This window comes from Chionomys nivalis, chromosome 21, assembly GCF_950005125.1.
Source record: "Chionomys nivalis chromosome 21, mChiNiv1.1, whole genome shotgun sequence".
In the NCBI taxonomy this organism is placed as follows: domain Eukaryota; kingdom Metazoa; phylum Chordata; class Mammalia; order Rodentia; family Cricetidae; genus Chionomys; species Chionomys nivalis.
The window spans coordinates 45,360,091-45,382,364 of NC_080106.1; the positions used below are offsets into that span (position 1 = coordinate 45,360,091).

Below are 22,274 nucleotides of genomic sequence, written 5' to 3' on the forward strand. Positions count from 1 at the left end.
CTTGATTGTGGGGGAAGGGACAGCTATCCTAGGGCCAGTGAGAAGTGGGGCCAACTCAGCACTGCTTTCAAATCTCAGATTTCAACATACTTGGTTCCTATGACATTACCCCCACCCCCACCACACATACCCCACCTCCTTGTGGTAACACGGGCAATGGACATCAGCACAGACCTCAGTCACAGTAGGACCACAGACCCAGACACGGCCCTTGACAGTAGCATGATGCTCGGACACCAACACGGTCTCAGGTGGCTGACCAGACCCCAGGCACCTACATGGTCCTCAGCAGTAATGGGGGGCCAGGGACATCAACTCAGATCCTGGTTGCTGTAGAGCCACTTACCCAGACATGGCCCTTGGCACCTTCCCTTCTGAATGACATCATGGCCCCAGCGGGCAGTGCTGGTCACTCAGATCAGCATGGCCCCAGTGGTAGCACCTTCCCTGAACACTTAAGACTAAAGGTTGTGGTCTAGACCCTAGGCATCCCTGTGCCCTCTGGTGGCAACATGGACCATGGACATCAATGCAGACCCTAACTATGGCAAGACCAAGAGCCCAGACATGGTCCTTGGCAGTAGTTAAGACCCAGATGTCACCATGGCCTTGCAGGCCACTCAGATTGGCACGGCTCCCATGGCAGCGACCTGCCTCCAGGTGGCAGCCCAGATCACAGCCTTCTGTGCAGTCATCAGGGGTGACAAGAGCCACAGACCTCATGCACCCTCAGCTACTTCAGGGTTTTGGACCAAGATTGGTCCTTGGAAGTAGCTCAGGCCCAGAAATGACCCTGGACTCAAGTGTCGAGTAGGTCATTCTCATTAGCCTGTTCCTCACATGCTCACCTCTTCAGATCTGCCTCTCTCCCTAGCCCATGAACCGGCCCGCCTTTCTCTCTCCCTCCCTACTCTGTGCCTCTCACCACAATGGCACCAGGTGGCACTTGGCTTAGACCCGCCTCCTCCCGTCTCATGGCATGACATGGAGTTGTGGCTGTTGCTGTGTCACAGCCAGAGGCTAGGGTCCCCGGTGGCTCCTGGTTAAATCCTGATCTGGCTCTGTTGCAGTCCCGGCCTAGAGACCACAGACGGTGTTTGGTTGAGTCTTGTTCCTGCCGCCAGTCACACGGCATGACCGGGAGCTTTGATTGTTGTGATGTGGACTGGGGCTCATTCATTTTATTTTTGAGAGTTAATTATGATTTCTTGCATACAGCGCATTTCAACTTTGGCCTTTCTCAGTCTGAATTTTGTCTGCTCAAGATTTATTTTGACCATAGAAAGGATTATATAACTTAAATGCACTTTGAATATTTATAAAACTTTTATTAATTATTTAACTTGCAACTTATTTACAAACTTTCTAAGTTTAATTTTATGTGAAATGAAAATAAGCCCTTTTTAGAGGCTAACTGGCTTGTTCCATTTAACCCAGCGGGATAGACTAAGTCAGTTGAACAGCGAGTCCCATGTGTAAGCTTAATTGTATTTTCTGAAGCCGTCTAAATGGCAGTTAACAAATTTAATATATTTAATCTTCCTTGAAGTCCTTCCAATGCCTTACTAGGCAAGCTATTAGTTTATCAAGGGAACTCCCTTAAGAATTCGACTATTATAAGCCTAATAAATTAAAACTAGAAATGGACCAAGATCTCAGGCTCCTCTGGGCACATCTGTGACGTGAAACAATAACCCCCCAATTTAGTAATGTAGTCTCACAAATCTCTCTGGAAAAGAATCAATTTTGATTATATTATTAGACAATTTACCTGACAAATTCCTTCATTTACTAATATATACTTTTTAAATTAAAATATTTTTATAGATACATGTAATGAGCTATGCTCATATCTCCCCATTTCTTCCCTCAAACTCCCCTCATTTAATCCCAACATGTCCTCCTCCCAAGTTCATATCTTCTCTTTATTTTTATTGTGTTGATAACACCCAAGTACAACTGCTGTTGCTCCTATGTGGATGGGTATGGGGCCATCCAGTACAGCATGGAAACCTACCTCTGGCCACACCCCAGAAAAGAGTGGCTCTCTCTTTTCAAGTAGCTATCATCTGTTGTAGAAAATTATTTTAAAGGGTGTTGCTTTTGTTTATGCTGCATTTGTTTAACTCTGTGAAGCTGTGATTCTTTGCTTGTCTACAACACCTGATGGTTTAATAAAGCCATGAACATCCAATAGCTAGGCAGGAGATAGAAATAGGCGGGCTGGCAGGCAGAGAGAATAAATAGGAGGAGAAATCTGGGAAGAGAGGAGGAGCAAGAGAATAGGGAGGGGAGGACTCTAGGGCCCAGTCACCCAGTCACACAACCAGCCTTGGAGTAAGAGCGAAAGTTAGATTACAGAAGTCAGAAAAAGAAAAGCCCAGAGGCAAAAGGTAGCTGGGATAAAATAAGAAAAGCTGGCTTAGTCAAGCTAAGGCTGGCCATTTATAAGAAAGACTAAGACTGTATGTGATTGATTTGGGAGTGGGTGGCAGGTCCCCAAAAGAGTAAAGAATAATAAAAGCAACAAGCACAATCATCTGCTCTTCAACAAGGGGTTGAACATCAGGGGGCGCTTGGAGAATGTCTCCCCACACCTATGCCAGAGTTTTGGATGGATTGATCTGTGCAGGTAGCCTTGGCTGCTGTGAAGTCATGAGGACAATGGCTCTGCCATTTTGTAAAGCTAGCGTTTCTCAGCACTTCTCCCCGCCCTCCAGCTCTCGCATTCTTTTAGCCTCCTCTCTGTCACGGTCCCTGACTTTGGTGTGTGTGTGTGTGTGTCTGACAAAGGTGTCTGAGTTAGGGCTGGACACCCAGTCTCTCTCAGCATTTTGACCAGCTGTACAGCTCTGCGCTGACAACTGCCCACTGCAGCAAGACCATCTCTGACCACGTGGCTATTCAGTTCTCCAGCAGCACTGGTAGAGAGACCACTCTTAGCCTATTGGGTATTTTCAGGGCCTTTGTCAAAATTCACACTTGTGATCCCAGCACTTTGGAGGCTTGCCAAGAGTTCCAGGCAGTGAGATTTGTCTGAAAACAAACAAACAAACAAACTAACAAATTAACAGTAATACTATCAGCAAAGAGAAAACTGGCTGCAGATGTGTAGATTTATTTCTGGACTCTAGAATCCAAGCTTTTAGTTTGCTAATTTGTTTTGTTGTTGTTGTTGTTGTTTTTCAAAGACAGGGTCACTTGTATCTCACATTGGCCCCAAACTTGCTATATAACCGTCAAAATGAACCTCAATTTCTGCTCCCTCTGCTTTCCCTCCTGAGTGCTGGAATTACAGGCATGTATCCCATGCTAGGTTTGTGTGCTGGAAATCTAAAGCATGTCTTTGTGCACAGTAGGTAAGCATGCTTCCAGTTGCACCACATTCTGGGGCCCCAAATAATATGTTTTAGATTTTAATTATTTTTCTTATATGTATTAGTGTTTGCCTAAATGTATGTCTGTGTACCCACATGTGTGCAGTGCCTGCTGGGACCGGAAGTTGGATTCTCTGGGACTGGACTCCCTGTGAGCTGCCATTTTGGTGCTGAGAATTAAACCTGGATTCTCAGGAAACAGTTTTTTTAACCATGGAGCCATCTTTTCCAGGCCCCATCCTAAGGATATTTTTTAAGAGGTAGTCTAACTATGTTGCTAAGGCTGGTATCAAATTCCAAGGTCAAGTGCTTTTCCTACCTAAAGTTGCTGAGTAGCTGCAGGTGTGTGATACTATGCCTGGTCTCTCAAGGGTGTGTGTGTGTGTGCATGTGTGTGTGTGTGTTTGCATCTCATGAAGCTGTTCAGGAACTCATAATCCTCCCACTTCTACCTCTTGAGTACTGAGATTAAAGACATGTAATACTAAGCTTGGCTCTCAAAGATTATTTTGATCACACATAGAGGCTGCTCTTGGATTTGGCCTAATTTCTTGCATAGCCCATCATTCTAGCAGTTGATTTTGTATTGTAGGGTTTCTATTGCTGTGATCACCACCATGACAGAAAGCATCTTGGGGAGGAAAGGATTTATGTAAACTTACATGTCTCAGTCATAGTCCATCATGAAGGAAAGTCAGGAGAGGAGCTCAGGGCAGGAACCTGTTTGTTGATAATAAATAATTGATAAGGGGCAATGCACAATCTTCTCTATGACTACTTCCTGCTGACAGAACCTGGAGGCAGGAACTGAAACAGAGGCCATGGAAGAAAGTTGCTTACTGACTTGCTCCTCCTGGCTTGCTCGGTTTACTTTTTTTTAAATTTATTTTTACTTCATGTACATTTGTTTGACTGTATGACGGTATTGGATTCCTTGGAACTGGAGTTACTGACAGTTGTGAGCTGCCATGTGGGTGCTGGGAATTGAGGCCAGATCCTTTGGAAGAGCAGTTAGTGCTCTTAACTACTGAGCCATCTCTCTAGCCCCCAGTTTACATTCTTAGACCATCCAGGACCACCTGCCCAGTGGGAGCACTACCCACAATCAATTATTACCACCCATATCAATAACTAATCAAGATAATCCCACATATTTACCAATACACCAATCTTATGTAAGATTTATCCTTCTGCCGGGCGGTGGTGGTGCACGCCTTTAATCCCAGCACTCGGGAGGCAGAGGCAGGCGGATCTCTGTGAGTTCGAGACTAGCCTGGTCTACAAGAGCTAGTTCCAGGACAGGCTCCAAAACCACAGAGAAACCCTGTCTCGAAAAACCAAAAAAAAAAAAAAAAAAAAAAAGATTTATCCTTCCCAGTTATGTCTAGGTCTGGGTCAAGTTGACAAAACAATCAGTACACTGTGCAAATCTAAATCCTACCTCATGTACCCAGAGAATTCTATGAAAGCAGTATTCCAAAGAAACAACTGGAAAACACATCTATGCAATTCTTAGTCTCTTGAGTGTTAGGTTAATGATGTACTTCTATGAAGCCATCTGCTTCATAGCAAATTCTAGAAATCCTGGTTCATCCATTTGTACTTGTGTAAGCCATATTAGCTTTGAAATCTGTATCTTAGTTCTTCCAAGTGTCAATACTTTGAAGTACAGTTAGAATAAATCCTTCCTTGGTGTTTTGTTTTTTTTTTCCCTGAAATATTTCGAAATGTAGTAACGCCAACATAAACCACATGAATTATTCTAGTGAGACAGAAATATAAGGCATTTAGTATATTAAAGGCTCAACTTTCTTATTTTCTCAACTTTTAAAGAAATATTTGACTAAAAAATGTTGTAGCCAGGTGTGGTGGTACACTCCTTTTATCCCAGCACTTGGAAGGCAGAGGCAGGTGGATATCTGCTTGGCCAGCCTGGTCTACAGAGTGAGTTCTAGAACAGTTGGCTACACAGAGAAACCCTGTCTCTAACAGAGAAGTCCTGTCTCCAACAGAGAAGTTCCGTCTCAAACACCACCCCCACCATGTTTATTGCTATTAGCTAATCAAAACGGATCCTTTAAGAGACTTGATAATATAATTGATAATTCCCTCCAGTGATGCAATCAATCAAGGAGGCATAAAGGAAAGGCCTGGCCTTTGAATTTAAAGGAATTAAATCTCAGGTCAGTTATACCTTTTCTTCTTGATGCACAGAACTACAATGTCATGTTTGCTACTGTGTTCCATGCTTCATACATTATTATAAGAACTTGACTGTGACCGTTTCAGGCTAGATGTTTGGGGCCGGGACTGGAATCTGTTTTTGTAGATGTTGCTCCTCTTCCTGCACAGATCTGGTGCATGCTTGCTTATTTCATAGCTATGACAACAGGGTCCTCACGGTCTTTCCACTTTAGATGGCTACAAGTTTACACCTTATTATTCTCTGATGAAGTTATAACCTATATATTGAGCTTTTCCTTTTAATTAAAAAGCAAGAAGTGTGAATGCCTACTGTGTTGATGGTGTTTTTACATTTCTCATAGTGTGTTTTCAAGTAGTTAAGTATTTCAAGTATTTGTGATAATTTAATTTGTTCTAAATAAATGTGCTCCAGGCCGGAGGTAAAGGGCAAAAGACACACAAGCCTGGGGAAGGAAGGGACTGACTTGTGCCTTGTCAGCAGGTCAGAGTGAGGATTCTGCTATTTGCTGTGAACTGGCGACTGCTTAGGAGGAAACAATAGAATCAGATAGATTCCAGATCTCAGTTCAGTTTTCAATCCCTGTGTCTTCAGGAATAAAGCACCGGGATGATTTCGATAGTTTGTAGCATGGGCACATGGTCTAGGGTGTGTGCACAGATTTGAGCTGGCAACTGAGGGGGGGTACAGGATTTCTGCAATGATCTTGACTTGATTTTCAACAGAAGCAAAAGCTGTACTATGAGGGCCCCAGGAGAGCTCAGTCAGCAAACGCTTGCTTTGCAAGGATGAGAACTTGAGTTCATGCTCCAGAGTCCATATATTAAAAAAGTCCAGGTGTGGTAACACGTGCTTGTGATGTCATTGTGGGGAGCTGGGGATAAGCTGATTCCTGGAGCTTCTTAACCGGTCAGTCTAGGCTACTTGATAAATTCCGGGCCAATGAGAGATCTTGTATCCAAAACATAAGTGGGCAATGTTTAAGTAGCAGCACCTGAGGCTGTCCTCTGGCCTTCACACACAGGGAAATCACACCCTTTGACTTTCTTACCTTGCATGCCAAGATAGTTCTGATTTCAAACACCTATGTGAAAAGAAAAAAAAAAAGATAGTAATGATTCTACTCAAGTTCCATCTTGATATGAATCACAGTGTTAAGATGCCCCTAGGACAATGAGGTTCTGTTTATCTTGTGATTTTAAACAACACAAGGCTTGGATAGTAACACAGAAGCATCCTTTGACGATAGGAGCAGAAGGCAGCCTCAGGAAGCCCAGCAGTCTTCAATAACATTGTGATATTGCTTTGCTCTCTGTTCTCCCCAAATGAAGAAATGATCTTCTGCCTTCTTAAGAGAAAGCATGTCCAGCGTGTGGAATGATGGTACAGGATATACTGGGGACAGAAGTCTAGATCGGGGTTTGTCACCCTCTGTACACAGGCCAAACCCCGCCCATACTGTAATTTTGTAGACAGCTTTGTTGGTGGGTGGGGGGTTAAATGGTAGGGCACATGCTTAGCACGCCAAGGTCATGGGTTCAGTCTGCAGCACTAAACCTGAAGTATCTTATGGAACACAGCTTTTACATATATATGTGTGTGTATGTGTATATATATAGTACATATATAGTGTGTATACGAGGTATATAAATTATATATATAATTTTTAGGATGATATTTTAATTACTTGGGGGAGAGGGTGGCATGTGCCACTGTAAACAAAAAGTTCAGAAGACAACCTGTGGGAATGTGTTCTTTCCCTACACTGAGTGGTTCCTGGGGACCAAACAGGTTGTCATAGGGCTTACTGGCAAGTACCTTTTGTTGTAATTTATTTAAAAATGCCACAAAGAGAAGTCATGCCATGCATCAGGTCTCACAGGGGAGGTTTATTGGAAGAGGAAAGAGAGAAAGGGAGAGAGAAGTGGGCAGAGATCAGTCCCTGGGGACAGAAGTGGCAGAAGAGAAGGAAAGGGGGAGGGGGGAGGGAAGGAAAAGGACACACATACACAGACAGACTCATAGGAATATAGTGAATGTGCATGGGGGTGCTCTTAGTGGCTACAGCTGAGAACGTATCTCATCAGAACCTCTAGGGCAGGCCAGTGTAGATCCCTGGATACTAAAACCTTTATCTACTGAGATAGCCTTCAGACCCTAATTTACATTTACAATTAAGACTTGTGTGTATGTGTTTGTGTACCTGCCACTTGTGTGGTGGTGCCCGAGGGGCTGGTAGAGGGTGCTGGAGCTCCTGGAATGTAGTTGCAGTTGGTTCCAAGCCTGCCACTGTGGTGCTGAGACCCAAACGTAGGTTCTCCGGAAGAATCCTCTCGACTGCCGAGTCATCTTTCCAGTCCCCTCTATGTGTTTTACGCTGCCTTTTTACCTCAGTGGCAGAAGTAATTAGTGTGACAGAGACTGTATGTAGCACAAAATAAAAAATATGTACAGTATAGCACTTGAGAGAAAAGCATTGCCCCTATCTAACTGATGGGAAAGGACAGGGTTAGGGTCTTAACCCTATTCAGATCTGAAAATGGTAAAGCGATTGTCGCTAGTAAGGAGAAACATTAGAAAGTGAATTTCATGCATGTGCAAATGAGCAGGAAGCAATGATGTACCAGGAATCCAAACAGCACTTGGGGATTGTTCTGAGGCATCTCCACAGGTTTTCATCCGTCATTAGCGACCCCTGGTTTCCCGAACAAGCGACCTAGTTTACCCCCTAAGCGCCTTTCACCCTTACCCGGTTCTATGACACCGGAGTGTGCACTTGCCCATCTCCACGGCCATCGCCTCAGCTCAGGCCGCCAGATGTGCTGCGCATTTGCCTGGAATGCTGGAACATTTCCTCACAGCTGTTCCCACCTCCAGACACTTCCATTTGTAAATTCTTTATCATGACATTGTGGCATTTTAAAGGGTCCCCAGCCCCCTGTTTATATACTTCAATGCCTTTCTGTGCCTTTCAAAAGCAACCCAAAGTCTGAGCCTCAATTACAGTCCTTTGCCAGTGCTTTATCAGCTAACATCTCTTTACCGCCCAGACCCCAGCTCGTTTACGACTTCCTCTGGGGCGCCCTCTCTGCACACATTTCTGAGTTCAGGCACACTCAAACATCCTCAGGAGGCGCTTGCTACAGATGGGAGCGTACTACATCGCGGCTGCGTCATTATCTGTCTGGGAAGTCTGGTATCGTGAGGGCAAGGACCATGTCTTCATTAATTGAGAACCCAATTGGGATGAACACAGATCTGGTTTCTGTTGAAAAGTCACTTGTAGCGCTACGTGAGAGACTAACATTTTTAAAGTAATTATCCAAGTGTAAGCAACAGGGTTCAGAGATTTTAAGCCGAGTTCCTTACTCTTCTATACTGAAATTATTTGTATTTTAAGGTTCTTCACCCATTCAGTGATTTGGGAACAAGACAAACCTATAATAATGAAACGACATATTTCAACAACATTATTCCCGGGGGGGGGGCAGTACTCCTGCAGGCTGGATTGCAATCGCACTTCAAGAAGAAAAGGGTTTTCTGAATTTTAACAGATTATCTTAAATAAACAACACTCAGATCTTGGAGGACTTAAGCAGAATCCTCCTGAAAACTTTAGAGTAGGGAGGATACAGAATTGTGTTATGCAGGAGGAGGGGGCACCTGGACTAAGAAACCTGGGATGAGGGGAGAGGCCAGCAGAGGGAAACCTGTGAGCGAGAAGGTCTCTATGATCCTTTCCCAGACTGTGGGAGCTAATCTCATCGTCAGCTCTACAGGCCCTCGAATCATGAAGGGGACACATTGCAGTGCATGTCTTTGAGGGTTAGCAGAGAGAGGAAGAGCTCTCCTCAGCTGGGTTCCCGTCTACCACCTAGACATGAGGAGGTCCAAGGAAAGAGCAAGGCTGCCGCCTGCCTCTGCCTCTCGCTGAGCTGATATGGCCATTGCTACCACTACCAATCTTTGCTGACTCTAGTCAACGGCTACACTGGCTTTCCAACAAGTGCCGAGGACCAGCAACCCTTGGGAATCTGCCAGCTCTCAGTATGTGGTTGGGATCATTGAGTCATCCCGCTCCATGGATTGAGCAGCTGTCAATCTGTTGGTCTCCCCAGCACCAGGCCGCCACTGTTGGACTATCCAGCTCATGCTGAGTAAGCTAATCCCATAAATCTGTCTTTATAATATTTACGTATTCTATTGGTTCTGCTAGAGAAGCCTATCCTACATAGTTTAAGTCTTTTGTGGTAACAGAAACTCTAAAATGATGTTGAGGAAAAATCTGAGTAGGGCAGCGCAGTTGACAGAGCACTGGCCTAGCTTACACAAGGCCCCCAGTCTCATCTCCAGCACTGTGCAGGTTGGCCATGGAGGTGAACATTTGCAATTCCAGTTCTTGGGAAATAAAGGCAAGAGGATCAGGAGTTTAAGTACATCCTCAGCTACACAGTCTGCTCAAGGCCAGCTAGGGATACATGGTGCTCTATCAGAGAACAACAATCACAAATTTCTGAGTAGGGCTTGTGTTCTGCTCTCCTTTCTGTCACTCAGAGCAGGCAGGAGCCCCCTATAGAAACCCCGAGTTTAGTATGATGCCAGCGCAACTTGGCTCCTTGTTGGGTGAACATAAGTCTTCAGGTGGGTGGTTGGGTGAACAAGTTTGCTATAAGGGGAAAAATGCTGTAGTTTATGCATTGTTGCCTGCAAAATCCCATGTGCCAACTCTACCCAGGGCAGTGGTGCTTGAAGGGGTTGTTAGTATTTAGGGCGTAGTGCCTAAGGGCGGTCCTTAGGTCTTAGAGGACTTGCTTTCAAAGGGGACTGCAGAACCCTGCCCATTCTTTCTGTCTTCCTCCTGGCTTAGGATTCAGACACTCATATGACTGATATACTCCCAGATCTGGGGGCTGGGATGGATGCCAGGGTCTGGTGGCTACACTCCAGACTTAACAGTATGTTCTGCTATGATCTTCTTCCACCTTTCCCAGAGGCCAAAACAAATGGAACTTCCCACTGCTAAATTTGAACCTTTACACTGTGAGCTAAATAAGATGTTAATTAATTAATCACTGTTTAGTTTTTTTGAGACAAGGTTTCTCTGTGTCTCTTTGGGGCCTGTTCTGGCACTCTCTCTGTAGACCAGGCTGGCCTCAGACTCACAGAGATCTACCTACCTCTGCCTCCTGAGTGCTGGGATTAAAGGTGGGTGCCACCACTGCTGGAACCTAATAAATGAAAAAATGAAATGCAGAGGTCTGGAGTCCTGTGGCTCCTTAGAGAGGGGGACTGGTGGACAAAGAAAACACGCAGTAGGACCTGACAGGTCTTCTGTTTAACTCAAGCGTCTGGTATACTTCACTTGGTACGCAGCCACAACTAATACTCATGAATGGACTGAATTAATGGGGGGAACAAGAGAACCATCGACTGGTTGAAAAGGGATTTGTGAATGAAACTGTTACATTGCTACTTGACATACAATCTCTCTCTCTCTTTTTTTTAAAGATTTATTTATTAGGCATACAATGTACTGCTGGCAAGGAAGGCACCAGGTCTCATTACAGATGGTTGTGAGCCACCATGTGGTTGCTGGGAATTGAACTCAGGACCTCTGGAAGAGCAGCCAGTGCTCTTACCCTCTGAGCCATCTCTCCAGCCCGACATACAATCTCTTAACTTCGAAACTGATGCGAAACCTTTATCATAGAGAGAGTGACGATAGCCTAGAGGTCTGAAGGATGTTATAAAGTCGTTGTCTCCTTGTTTCTTTTACAGCTCCAAGTGTGTGGGTCATCTTGATGAAATGCTGACCCTTACTGGTCCTGCTGCTAATGTCCGGCTCCTCATCACAGTTTGGGCTGCTCACATAACAATCAACAAAGAGTTGCTGAGCAGAGTGTTCAAAGAGTCATCTAGTGTCCAGATTAGAAAGCCATGGAGGAAAGAAGAAATCCTTTTTCCTTAAATCATGTTTGGATCAGTTATCTGCATCACATTTGGTGTAAGATAGGTGTTTAAAGGGTTTGTTGAAACAACTGATTAAAAAGAGAAAAACGAAAAAAAAAACCATTTTGTATCTTATACTCTTCCACCAAAGAACCCATGTTGACATAAAATCTATTTTTCCCCTATATCCTCTGATATTATTTCTTAATTTGATTTTGCAATAAAACCCCATGTTCAGACACATTGACATCATGTAAGGACAACTTAAAAAACTCAGCCTTTCCTTAGTTCCTTCTGTTTTGCTATTTAAGGGAGACTGATTTTTAGGGAGAATCTCTGTAGAGTGACATGTGGGTCTAAATGCAGGCAAGTGAAGGCTGTGCCCTGCACACAGAGAGCAGAGAGATGGAGATGTCAGGGTCCATGACATCGCACCCTCAGTTTTGGCCAGTGTGTTCTTCCTTAGATGTGTATGGCTCTGTCACCTGGGATGCATTTCATCTATTTTACTTCTTGTGTTCCGCTAGGGCCCACTGCCCACCACTTTCCTGAAAATCTTCTCTTTTACTTCCAGGCTGAGGAGAACTGGCTCTGATTCCTCTTGCTGTTGACTTGCCCTTGATGGTAGAAGATCCTTTTTTATCTCCATTACATCGTCCATGTAAGCCAGCCCGAGTGCTTGTCATGTAACTGCAGGACGAGAGGGCAGCTTTCCCTGCTGTGGGTTCTTATCCCAGCACCTCCATCTCAGAGCTTCCTAGCTGGCTGACTCCCCGATGGCTCTCTGCATAATGATACCTCCCTGGAGCTTGAGACAGAAAGTGCCCCTTCCCCTAGAGGCTCTGAGCCAGGTCATCTCCTTTCCTTGATTCCATGTTTGTCCTCCAAGCCACCGAGTTCTAAATGATGGGGTTCTTGCCTCCTCTCTTTTCTAATTAAATATTCCTTGTCATTTCCTTTACGTTCTCAAAATAAATATTCGCCTCTCTATTTCCTGAAAGCTAAGATCGTGAGTGGGCACAGGGAGAAAGAAACCTACTTACTTACTGACAGGGAACACAAAGGAAGCCAGTTGGGAAGGACCAGTGGGTGCACTCTGAGCTACGGACTTCTCGGGTTTCTGTGGGCTCACTCGGTGAAGAAACTCTATGGCTCTTCTTTGTGAAACAGGAGCCTGGAAATTAATATTAATCCACTCTCTAACAGTACAAGCGCTTTGGTGATGGGGTTAGTATTTAGGGAAGCAGGGTATATCAGCTTCGTTCTGGGGACCCACGTTCTGGGGACCCACGCCTCCCTCAGCCCTGTGGTGTAGTGACTGAAGTTTATACCTTTGTCTAACAATGCAATTTCACTGTTCTGTTTGCTTACATGTCTGCCTCTTCTCCAGGTTAATATGAACGCTGGTAAAACTTTTACTCCCCCGCCCCCCCATAATTCTTATCTCTGTGTCCACAGCAGTTAGTTAGCTTGCTACTTTGTGCAGGGTCCACCCTTGACATCTGTAGTTAACCAGTAACACGGAATCAAAGAGCGGCAATATTCTAAAAGGCCACAAGATGGGCTCATTTCACTGTGGAAGTTTGGGACATACTCCTGAGTTATTACATTAACAGTTCTTTTTCCGCAAGAAATGAAAGATTTCATAATGTATTTTCCTGAATCTGAAGTAGGAATTAAAGTGCTTTTACTGCTTAGTTAGTTTCTTGTTCATCTAAAATTATATTAAAGTCATAGTATTACTTATCATTTTCTCTTGTGGCTTTGAAAAACAGTAAGATTTAATCTTTATTGTTTTTTCCATATTATCTTTTTTATAAATTGAAGTAAGTGTCTTGGTACACATGGGATAGTGAATGGCATTTCTCATCCTTAGACCTCAAGATGGTGATTGTCACTATTTTTTTTTAATATGATGCCTTAGTAAATTGAGTGTTCCTTTGTTCTGTTTCTTGAAAACTGACTCTGTGCCAGGCAGGGAGGCTCAAAATCCAGAGATGTCAATTAAACATCATAATCCACACAATGAACCCTGAAAGCCCCACCGCCCAAGCCTGCACTGACTACTGGGGAAAGGTCAGTTTCTGAGGAGAGAAACGTGAAGCTGCTCACAGAGACCAACCGTGAGTTGCAGCCCGGGGCTTCCAGACGCACCTAGCGGTTGTGAAAGTTGCCCGCACCTTCATACTCTGGCCATGCAGCTGCCCCTCATTGATCCCATGCACTCTTCACTGTTAATTCAACACACTTCCTTTTTCTTCTTTTTCCCTAAATTGCCAGCACAGTTTTCATGGTTAGAGGCACTGTGTGTGTCTGCACTGCTATCTTAGTGAACAGGTATGTTCATGCATTCAGGAGTGTGTATGCACTTATTATCTGTTACTGCAGAAAGTGGCCTACGAATGTTCTAGAGCACTTTCTAAATTCCTCATCAGATTCTGACAAGTAAATACATTTTTAATCAAAAACTTAGAATGCTTGTGTGTTAACCTTTTGTGATTTCAGACCTCTGGGGCCTTTCAGGATTTCCACAGATGGCATTCATTACAGTACTGAGGAGTAGGTCTCTCTGTATTATGGTCCAAACTCTATGCCAGGAAAGTCTTGAAGTGTTGACATTTGTTTAGTAGGCTGGGAAACTGAGACTCAAAGTGGGAGACTTTCTAAATCTTCTCCAGATATACAATGAAGATGGATTCAGTGATAACCTATTTATTGACTACAGCTTTCACTATATGTCTTTTGGGTAATGTGCATGTGATAAGTCTCAACAATTTTGTCCCTTTAGAGAAATCATTTAACAGATGTCCCTCTGGTCCCTGTCCCATATCAGGAGCTACAGCCATGGGTCTATGAAAGGCACAGCCTCAGCTCCAAGGCACCTCTAGGCCTTCATGGAAAGAGCAAAGCAGACGATGCCTGTTAGTATGTAGTGAAGGTGTGTCCAAGGGAACAAGGGGAGGGATGGGTAGGGTGTTCAGGGATACAAGGGGAGGGAGGGTTGTTTAGGAGCACAAGGGAAGGGAGAGGAGTGATGTTCAGGGGTGCAAGGGGAGGAAGGGATGGGGTGAGGTGTTCAAGGATACAAGGGGAGGGAGGAGAGGGTTGTCAAGGGGTACAAGGGGAGGGAGGGGAAGGAGAGGAGCTGTGTTCAGGGGTGCAAGGGAACAGAAGGGAGAAGTGTTCAGGGGTACAGGGGAGGGAGAGGAGGAGTACTCAGGGGTACAAGAAGAGGGCAGGTTGGGGTCTCAGGGGCATAAGGGGAGGGGAGAGTGTTTAGGGGTACAAGGGAAAGAAGGGGAGGGATGTTCAGGGGTACAAAGGAAAAGAGGGTGGAGTGGGAGAGATACAATTTAGCTGACCAACCTCTTGTTCACTTGACTGGAGCTGATTTCCAGGCCTTCTTAGGGCATGGTTATTGAGGTGGTTTGAATAAAAATGGCTCCCATAGGCTGATAAGCAGTGGCCCTATTAGGAGGAACAGCCTTGGCGGAGTAGGTGTGGCTTTGTTGGAGGAGGTGTGTCACTAGTGGACAGGCTTTGAAGTCTCAAATTCTTTAGCCAAATCTAGTGTGACATTCACTTCCTGTTTCTGTGGATCAAGATGTAGAATCCTCATCTCCTTCTCCAGCACCATGTCTGCCTGTGTGCAGCCATGTTTCCTGCCATGACAATAATGGAATAAAACTTTGAACTACAAGCCAGCCCCAATTAAATGTTTTCCTTTATAAGAGTTGCTGTGGTCATGGTGTCTCTTCATAGCAGTAGAACCCTAACTAAGACAGTTTTGTGACAATCCAGTAGGTCCTAGGACCTTATCTCTGATAGATTCCATTTACTTATTCTACAAGGTGAGTCCCACACGGGCTGTGAGCACGCACAGATTCTAGATGATGGTATGGGGTGAAGAAAGAAGAAATAATTCCTTTCTTTCTAAGGCTGTTTTAGTGAGGAGACAGATAACAACCAAACAGAAATTGTAAAATTTTAGGGAGGGTGAAGTGAGGATCCGCAAAGTCTGGTCATTAATTTATTAGGGGATGCTATGGAAAAACTCACGAATACAGAACAAGGTAGATGCAGCTGCTGATCCAGCTGCCCTTGCTCTGCCATTCTGTCCACAGGCGATGAGGACCAGCTGCAAGGCTTGCTCCTGCTCCACCCACAAGAGAGAGAGAGAGAGAGAGAGAGAGAGAGAGAATGCATGTGCCCTCTCCTCCATTTTATCTGATCACGTATCCAGAGAAAGGCATGCTCATAGGGCTGGTCACCCCAAATGTCAGGAATGAAATGGATTGAATTCCCATACAGGAGGGCATTTGAAGCGGAGGTAGAACAGCTGGTGCAAAGGCCTAGGGGTTGGAGGGAATGGTTTACTGTGCTCAGTTTAAGAAGGAAGCCAGGCAGTGATGGCATGTGCCTTTAATTCCAGCACTTGTGAGGCAGAGGTGGGTGGGGTTCGAGGCCGGCTTGGTCTACAGAACAAGTTCCAGGACCCCCAGGGCTACACAGAGAAACCCTGTCTCAAAAAAACTAACAAACAACAACAACAAAAAGGAAGGCAATGGGGTCAGAGAGATGGATCAGTAGCTAAGAGTACTTGCTGCTCTTGCAGAGGACAGAGGTCCAGTTTCCAGCACCCACATGCACACATGTAGTGCACACACATACATGTGGGCACATAAAATAAAAAAAACAATTTTTTAAAGGAAAGAGAGAGATAAAGTATGTGCAGTACTAAGGGATTCATTCTCTGTTGCCATGTGTCTTTGCAAAGGTTGATATCATCTGTCTAGTGTCCAGGCATCCCTTGGAGAAAGTGCTCACTGCTGACTCTTCTATAGTGGGGAGGAGAGGTGAGTTCTGTTAGGATGGCTCTAAGCCAAGCAAGCCATCCAGGCATCCATTGAAGGCATGTTGATTCATACTGCTCCAACTACCCTGAGAGCCCAATGCCTTTTTTACTTTTATTTTGATAAAGGTGGTAAGTGAGGTGGATCAAGAACAGTGTGATAAGCTGAGAGCAATGGTCTTTCTGGTGGGATTCCTGAAGAGTTGGAAGTGTCCACAGGAAAGGATACAGGATTACAGTGGATGTTAATTGTTGTAGAATTCTTGCTCCTCTACTGGCAAGAGACCTCAGCCAGATTCCCTGTGAAGGGCTCCTCTCCTCCTGCTTGCATAATTGTCCTGTCTTTCTACAACAGGGCAAGAAAGAACTATGGAAGTCTGAATCCACACTTGTGGCTAGACAAGTAGACCTGCCCTTCTTCTGCCAGGCTCCAGGGTTTCCAAGAGTCAGGCTCAAGACCTGGGTAAAATGTGATAATAATAGCCTCTATCTCTCAGAAGAGAATTTTCTCTGTAAGAAAGTCAGCTGGGACCTGTAGTGAGAGGATGGACATCCTGAGAACAAGAGCCTCTCTCTGCTTTGTTCAAATGCCCAATAAATAATTTCACTAGTCATGTTGGATAGACTTTAAAGGGGGGGAGGGTTGCATGAGCCCTCTGGAAGCCCTGGCAATGGTGTCCTCCAGGTCTGGGCCTCTTGTGGGTGAGAGTTTCGTTTGCTCCACTCTTTCCTCGCTGCCTGGCTGGACCAGGGTCCTTTCTGAATGCTCTACTCTAGCAGATAAAGTCTCCTTGCCTTTTCCAAGAAGGTCATCTGTGTGGCCTAACTCCAGAACTCTTCTCCCATGTTCAGTACCCACAACATCATATGTCTGTGACTTTATTTCTTCATTTTCCTTCTTTAGCCAGAGCCAGGAGAGAGTCCTCGAGGTGATTTCTGTCTTGCATGTTGTTGGTACCCTAAGCAAAATTTTAAAAGTTTCTTTGTCATGTAAGATGGCATAGCCACTGTTTCCAAAGATGATGACATGGCTATTTTAAGACCTTTATTTTGCCCAAATGCCTTTCTTTTAAAAACTATGATGAAATAAAATTGTATGCATGTAACTTCTGTGTGGGAATCTTTCTGCTTCTAGTTTCAATATATATTCATGTCTCTGTAAATAAAGGAAAAAGTCATTCTACACTTTAAATAAAGTGAAGAAAAATTTAATTTTGACTATAAGACCTTCCCTCTTCCACAGCCAGTTCTCCCTGCCTCCTTTCCCGTGCCCCTCTTAGATAGAATGATGTGAAGAGCCAGGTGTGGCCTAGCCACCTTTCCATCTTTTCTTCTGCTAACAAAAGAGGAAGCAGATGCCCTTCCCCTGCCCATGCTTTCCTTGCACTTGAGTGGAGTTGACATTCAGACCTCCTTGTCTCAGGGTCCTACAGGAGACGCAAATCATCCAGGTTGGCCATCATATTCCCAGGGCTGCAGTTCCCTGCCATGCATTTAACCTAAACTGGGCTAATCAGAATTCTTCCTTGAGGCATTTTCTTTCTTCCTTGATGACTCACTGAGCACATTGTTTCCCCATCTACCCCTCTTCTCTCTGAGGAGGTTGTGAATCACGGTTGCCAGTCTCTACACCTTACCTCTTAGACTGAGATGGTGGGGAACCTGGGAATGGTAACCCAGTGAGTCACCGGGATGGTGCCAGGGACAACTTGGCTCCTGTCTAACTCTTCAGTCACATGAATGTCTTTCTAGCAAATCTCTTTCCCCTTTAACCCGTTTGTTTTAAAAATTGTTTCTTCACCTTTAATCCTAGCACGCAGGAGGCAGAGGCAGGTGGAGCTCTGAGTTCAAGACCAGCCTGATCAGAGTGAGTTTCAGGACAGCCAGGGCTCCACAGAGAAACCCTGTTTCAAAAAAAAATATTTATTGCAACTAAAACAGTGTCAACCCATACTAGCTGTTTCTCTTCTCCTAATCCTTCCCTCCCCCAGGTTTCTTATTGGTTTTGCTAATTCCTTGAAGTTTAAAAGCTATGTTTAAAATCAGGGATATCTCTCAAGGAAAGAAAGACCAAGTCATTGGCCTTTCTGATAGTGCTTACATTAATTCATGGTAGCACTCTGTTCATTTGGACTATATGGCTCAGCTAACTGAAGAGGTTTACCCCAGAAGTCCTGTCAGCGAGTGACAAGAAGGTGAAAGCTGGAAGCCTCAATACTTCATTTGTTTCTATTACCAGATTTCCAGAGTGTGAGTAAAACCCTTAAAATGAAATATCCTCATTCCTTCTCATTTTGCTTCTGGAGCTAATGTATTCTCAACAAAATCTTCAAAGCCAAATTATTTTAAGGCCAGATCACTCAGTACACAGCAATTCCAAAATTCAGGAGGCTGTGGATGAACTTCCACCACAGCTCCACCCAGAATATTCTGCCTGAAGCATGTGCGCAATGTGGCAAATTTTACTATAGAATCTGCTGGTGAACATAGTTCTGAGACCCAGAGATTGTGGCTTATGCTGAAGGCTGACGTGTACTTCTGATGATAGAAAAGTCCGCTCTTTCTCGGGGGAGATGGTTAGAAGAATGACCTACGGAGGTTTGAAGTCACTCAGTTCATGTTAAAAACACCTTCTAGCCGATTTCTGTCACCTTGTTTACTAAGCAATATGGGTGCTCTCTACCTGTGAGGTCGTCAGAACAGCACCTCCTCTACAGCTGGAAACACTACATCACAAAGCGAATCTAGTCGGGTGCTCCGGAGCAGGCAGCAAGCAGCATGTGAGCCACAGAACTAACTGTGGCTCGAGCTGAGCTTTCCTGGGTGGGACTCACATTTCACGTTTTATTTAGAGAATCAGATCTGGAGCTTTCTAGTCCCAGTGATAAGGGTGGCAGAACTTCTCAGCACAGGCATCCAGTTATGTGATTGCTCCCGGTCTTAAACCTCTTTCTTGTCGCTCTGATAAATGCCCCTGAAAAAATCAACTCAGGAGAAAGGACTATTTTAGCTCATGGTTCCAGAGGCATATGGTCCACCATGGAGGGGGAAGACATGGCAGCAATCAGAGATGACACAGCAGGAGCAGGAAGCTTGCTGGTCACCTCACATCTGTGCTCAGGAAGCAGAGGGTGAGTAAGAAGAGGGGCTGGGCTATAAAGCCTCAAGGTCCATCCCCAGTGACCCATTTCTTGCAGTGAAACATCAAATCCTAAATATTCCACGCTCTTCCCAGCCTTCTGTCCCAGCCAGGGACCCTGTTCAAATGCAGGAACCTATGTTGAGTGAGGGTAAGCTAGGCACCTGACATGTAAAGGGAGACATAAAGGACCTGAATTTTGCTTTTGTCTAATTGTTTTTACTGATATTATAAGACATTGTAACCAAGGCAACTTGTCGATAAAAGAGTTTATTGGGGCTTATGTTTCAGAGGCCGAGTCCTTGAGCATCATGGCTGGGAGCACAGCAACAGGCAGGCGGGCATGCTGTTAGCGCAGAGGCTGAGAACTTCCATCTTGATCCACAGTCACGAGGCAGAAAGATAAATGGGAACGATGCCAGCTTTTGAAACTTCACAACCTTTCCCCAAGGACTTGCCTCCTCCAATCCTTGACAAACAGTTCCACCAGCTGGGGACCAAATATCCAACACATGAGCTTACAGAGGCCATTCTCCTTCAAATCACTAGAGGTTTCATTCAGCTCCTAGTCCAGCAGGACATCGATACCATACAGATCGCAGCACTGCAGCGAAAAGTTATCCTAACTGGGTAGGGTACCACAAGTCTGAGAGGTGGAGGATAGAAGCAGGAGGATATGAGACTTGTCTCAAAAATCAAAATAAGCCCAAACAAATGAACGAATTATTCTATGGGCTCTGGAGAAGAAGGACAGGTTACTGAGCGTGAGAATAATTAGAAGGATATGTTTAAAGTTGGGGAGCTAAGAAGAGCCTTAGAGCAATGGTTCTCAGCCTTCCTAGTGCTGCAGCCCTTTAACACATGTCCTCCTGTTGTGTTGACCCCCAACCACAAAATTATTTTCATGGCTACTTCATAACTGTAACTTTGCTACTGTTATGAATTTTAATGTAAATATCTGTGTTCTCTGATGGTCTGTTGGTTTTCGCTGCTCTAGAAGAAGCTAACCTTTGATCGGAAGTCTGAATGTGAAGAAGGACAAAGAATTAGTCAAGTGACAGCTAAGGAAGGGATGCAGGCAATCAGAGGGACAACCTAGGCAATGGAGAAGACATGACAATCAGAGGGACAACCTAGGCAATGGAGAAGACACGGCAGAGAACTTCCACTGCAGCAAACTAACCCCAGTTCTTAAAGAAACACACACATGTACCTGGATACTGGAGAGGGGTGGAGGGAGTAGGCGGAGCATAGGGTGCTTGAAGGCAAGGGAGGGTGAAGGAATTTTATAAAACTTACTTCACCTTAAGCCAGGTGGGAACTGGAGCTCACTCATGTTTTAAAGAGATCAGATATACTCGTGTTCAGAGAATGACTGTGCCGGGCCTAGTCAAAGCAGGAAGATTAATTAAGAAATCATTACAACAAACTGCAGAAGAGATGAGGTGGCTCAGACTGGAGCCACAGCAATGTGACTGAGAAAGTCAAATGGATTTGAGATATGCATATGCAAATTTTACTAGTAGGTTGTGTATAGAAAATATTGTCACAGTGTGGGCTTTTAGTGACTGCATGGGTAGTGGTGGTGTTTAGTCATGAATAAAAGACTTTTTTTTCCAAGACGGTTTCTCTGTGTAACAGCTCTGGCTGTCCTGGAACTCTCTTTGTAGCTCAGACTGGCTGAGAACGCATAGAGAGCCACCTGCTTCTGCCTCCCAAGTTCTGGGATTAAAGGCGTGCACCACTGCAACATGGCCAGAAAAGACTTTTGAAAAAAGAGATTTCCCCAAGATTTGGGAATGGTAGGCTTCAAATGCCTACAGTCACCTTATAGAGACTTCCGTTAAACAGTCTGGATTTCAGAACCAAGGTTTGAGTGAGAGATTTAAACAAACAAACAAGCAAGCAATCAAACGGCCGTAAAACACTACCAGAACAGGGCCATTAATGAGGACCTGTTAATCTGTTGTTTCTACTCAGGCCTTGTGATTGGTTTTTATTTGTGTTTTTGTTCCCCAGAATCAGAATCTAAGATTATGCCTTGCATTTACTTGTCACATGACCTCAGTCTCCCTTGACCTGAAATAACTCTTGTCTTCTGAGATCATGACGTTATTGAAATGTAGAGGGCACGATAGCCCTTAATTTGGGCTTGTTGGAATATTTTTCTATGCCTAAGTTAAAAGTTCATTTCTGGAAAGCAAGGTGCTTCAGGATCCAAGTGAGAGAGCGAGGTGTCTGCGCTGTGGAAGAGTGGGAAGGTGCGCAACTGCCACCCCTGCCAGAGCAGAAACTTGGATGGGCTCCACTTCCGGCTCCTCCTTCGCGTTAACTGTGTTGCAAGCTTGACGGCGACCCAGACTGGCGCTTACAGACAGACGGGACAAAAATCCTGAGGTAATGGAGCAAAAAGACTGGAGCTGTGTCTTCGAATGACCTCGCGGAACTAAAGTGTCTCACTGACCCAGACTGCTTCCTTATCTTTCTGAGGGAGAATAAACTTATCTGACTAAAGTCACTATTTTGTAGCGTTTTTCATAGCAGCACAATTTTGCCACTTTAACTTTTCTTCCCTGCTCAGTAAAGGATCTCTGCGAACACAGGTGTTTGGTGTGGTTTGTGCCTAATCAGGGGTCTGGAGGGAACCTCGACTGTGCAGGAGTCCCCTTCAAGTGTAATGAATGAAAGAGGCCTTCCTGTGTCTAACCAGTCATGGCTATTAAATGAGTTAGGTGCAGAGAAGCCGTGTGTGTG

The 22,274-nt window shown here is 44.8% G+C and overlaps 1 long non-coding RNA gene across 1 annotated transcript in view; it reads right to left on the reverse strand.

The window, feature by feature from the left end:
• Positions 1-4,038: 4,038 nt before the first annotated feature.
• Positions 4,039-22,274, reverse strand: part of LOC130863334 (uncharacterized) — a 29,641-nt gene continuing 11,405 nt past the window's right edge. Inside the window, exons 2-3 of the long non-coding RNA XR_009055722.1 lie at positions 6,632-6,664; positions 4,039-4,097 (exon numbers count right to left, since the gene is read on the reverse strand). This is a non-coding gene — a long non-coding RNA (uncharacterized LOC130863334). The remainder of the gene's footprint in view (positions 4,098-6,631; positions 6,665-22,274) is intronic.